Below are 3,819 nucleotides of genomic sequence, written 5' to 3'. Positions count from 1 at the left end.
AAGTGCAGGAAAAGTATTAAGAATCATAATATTTGTTTGGCCCCATCTTTGACCAATAGTATTTCACAAAACATTTGTAAACATATTAATAATAATAGTAAAAATAATTTAGACCCTTTAAAAAAAGCTGGTGTGGTTTATAGAATTGAATGTGACTGTCATAATCCGTGTGTATATATAGGAGAAACCGGGCGTGTACTAGAAACTAGAGTTAAAGAACACGAAGCGGCCATTCGGCTTAAGTATAATAATTCTCCGTGGTTTAACCACATCAATAGTAATAATTGTAATATTAATAGAAACAATGTAAAAATTTTACATATTGAAAAAGATATTTATAAAAGAAAATTCAAAGAACATATAGAAATTAGAAAACAAAATAATAATAATTTAATAAATCAGTCGAAAGGGATGGAAATAAATTATAGCTGGTACAATCTAATAGATGGCGCTAGAATAAAATAAAAAATAAATGGTTATGTATTAAGACGTCATCACTTGATTACCGTTGTAAAGTGTTGGTGGTCTACTGTGTGACTTTGTAAAGTGTTGATGGTATGAAGTTAAAAATTTGTAGTGCTTTGGAATTATTTTTACAATTGTTTGTCAATGAATTTTTAATAATTAGTTGGTTTTGGTATGTTTATTATACACGTATGTGGAAAAAATTTTTTTAAACTTGTAAGTATAAGTATTGTTTAATATATTATTTGTATTAGCCTTATATTGTTTTATACAAAAAAAGATAATTGTAATTTTAGGATTCTTACAAATGTGTACAAAGTTTACCACCCCTACCCATGGAAATATCATTGTAATTACCACCAGCGGTTATTGTAAGTTTTTCTCCAAAATTTATAATTTTGGTGTAGATATACATCTATGTCGTGTTTTAGTTAAACATTTTACGTTCTTTGTTATTATTTTAGCACTGAAGAGGGACTGGAAAATATTAGACCAGCCCGAAATGCATTTGATGTAGTCTTTACAAAATAAATTTAATTTGCCAATAAGATTGCTGTGAGATTTGTCTACCAAGAATATTTGGATTACAGAGACTAAAATCGTCATATTAACTATTATACAGCAAACCATTTATATATATTTTGAAAATTATAATTATTAATTTAGTTAAGAGATGGTGCGTAAAGTCTACCTCTAGTAGCAAATTACTTTGTTTTAATTATTTAAAATTAGCAGAATTGTAGCCCAATCATTTAGGCAATCATTGGATGTTTTTATATACAGTAAGATCACACTTAATGTGGGGGATGCGTTCCTAGATGATAAAGCGCTAAATGAAACAGCATTAAACGAGGTAATTTTAATGTAGAGTAAACAGGGATAGGGGAACACGTGACCAAAAATAAAAAAATTTTACTTTAATTTTAAGTTATTTTTATATTAATTTATTAAATTATTTGTTAAAGAATTAGCTAATTTATAGACTTATAATCTTTACCCTTTTTTATTTTCACCTATTTTTGGGTTATCTATAGCACTTATTTTGTGGATATTATATCCTTCTTTGTTCCATTTTATAGATTTAAAATGGGGGGGTTCTTTTCTTTCTATGTTGTTCGAGAGTAAGAGTTTATTCAATTTTAGTTGCTGGTTGAGCCTCAAATTCTAAGTATGCTATTTTAGGGGCATATCGAGGGGTTGCTCAAACTATCTCTTATGAAGTAAGCTTTGCATTCATTTTATTTTCTGTTCTTCTCCTTGTTTCTTCGTTCAGTCTAAAAGAAATTAATAATTATCAACTATTTAGTTCTATTGGAATATTTATACTTCCGCTCTTAGCTGTTTGATTTTCTTCTTGTTTAGCAGAAACTAACCAGACTCCTTTTGATTTTACAGAACGGGAATCCGAGTTACTTTCTGGGTTTAATGTTGAATATATAAGAGCAAGTTTTGCTTTGATTTTTATGGCTGAATATGCAAATATTATTTTGATAAGAATGGTAACATCTATTTTATTTTTTGGGCCAGTGTTTATTACTTTTAAAGTATTGATATTTTCTTTTCTTTTTTTGTGGGTTCGTGGTAGATACCCCCGTTTTCGATATGATAAGTTAATAGGTTTAGCTTGAAAAATATATCTTCCTTTGGCTTTAAATTATACGTTAATTATTCTAGCTATGAAGATGTTTCTCATTTCTTATTAAGTATCATTTTAAGAAAAGTTACTAAGAAGAGTTCCTATTTTTTGCTTTCAAAACAAAAGCTAAGGAATAAACAACAACCCAACAAAAAGACTTAATCAATTCAAATGCACCCCGCCATTAAAATACTTCTTATCTCTTATTAAGTATCATTTTAAGAAAAGTTATTAAGAGAACTCCTATTCTTTGCTTTCAAAGCAAAAGCTTGCATTAGGTAAATAACTATTTAAATCAAAATATAATAAAAAATGAAAAATAAAGAATAGAAAGAACTTGACCAATTAAAATGTAGGGAAACTCAACAGGACAAGCTCCAATTCAAGTTAAAAGAAGAAAAAACACACAAAAAATCAGAAGAGAATTCGTCCATATAAGCTAAAAGAGAGAGAGCTTACAGACTTTCCTATAAGTCTTAAAGACAGTAAAATTAACACAGATAAAACTAAAGCTAAGACACCTCCTAACTTATTTGGGATAGAACGTAAAATAGCATAAGCAAATAAAAAATATCATTCTGGCTGAATGTGGACAGGAGTTATATATAATAATATATGTTAAATAACACATAAACATATGCACAGAGAAATGTAGTTCATTTTTTGTGATGAAAGTCCTGACTTTTCTGAAATTTCTGTTTTTTTGCAATAAAGTCGTGAAGTTTCATTTGTCGCTTTTTTTTTCCTCCTTAAGCAAATACTGGTAGCAGAAGATCACATCCAAAATTCCTCGTTTTGCTTTTTCACTCCTTTCAAAATCTGAATTGTTTGCTACAATTTGATCAACAATTTCGGTTATCATTACCAAACTTTTACTAAGGAAATCTGTAGAGAAATTCATTGGGTTCTTTGTTTTCCGAATATCTATTTTCCAGTTCTATACAAATTCCTTGTTCTGCCAGTTCTTGGAGGTCATCATTGGCAAGGCTCTTGCCAGAAACCTTCAGTAACTCCTCAATATCCTGATTGTCTATATCTCCTAGTCCTGCTGTATTGATTAGATTGAAAATTTGGTACAACGATACAATGATAGGCTCTTCTCGTTGAGAATTCTTGGATACCTTCAGCCATAACTTCCACACTCCGTTTGTGGTTATTCTTGCCAAGCAAAGTCTATATTGCTTATGGCATCCATGATATATATTTTTTCAAAATTGCACTAAACAAACATAGATTTAAAGAAAGTACACCTTTTTCTGATTGGTTTGTGTTTGTAAATAATTGTATTATATATGAATCAATGAAATGCTGCAATAATTTAAATCAGTGTGTAAATTTTGAGCTTTTTTTTAGGCTTTGAGTAGACTGTGTTATATCAAATTAGTGTTAAGCGGGGTCTTACTGTACTTATCAGGCTTTGCAATGTTTGTTATACTTGAAAATGTTTTTCAGGAATTCTTAAAAAGTTAAATAGGATTTTAAAATATTTCTTGTTTTGAGATAAATTTTGTTTTTATTGTTAGAAATAATACAGAAACAGATTAATACAGAATTTTTATACAGTTGCTATATATTTCTATTTCTATTCTTTTATAATATATAAAAACATTTTATTGAATAAACCACTACACTTTTCAATTAAAATACAAGTAAATCAAAGAATTAACTTCCACTCTATTGTCATTTGCTTTATGCACTTAAATTCCTAAAATATGAAC

At 28.5% G+C, this 3,819-nt stretch overlaps 1 pseudogene; it reads left to right on the top strand.

Moving 5' to 3' along the window:
- The first annotated feature begins 1,232 nt into the window (after positions 1-1,232).
- LOC111624683 lies at positions 1,233-2,168 on the top strand (annotated as a pseudogene).
- Positions 2,169-3,819: the final 1,651 nt, after the last annotated feature.

The sequence above is a fragment of the Centruroides sculpturatus genome, unplaced genomic scaffold, assembly GCF_000671375.1.
Source record: "Centruroides sculpturatus isolate CEXI.00-Female unplaced genomic scaffold, Cexi_2.0 scaffold358, whole genome shotgun sequence".
Taxonomy (NCBI): domain Eukaryota; kingdom Metazoa; phylum Arthropoda; class Arachnida; order Scorpiones; family Buthidae; genus Centruroides; species Centruroides sculpturatus.
Note: the sequence above shows the minus strand (reverse complement) of the source record. Positions and strands in the feature narration are given on the sequence as shown.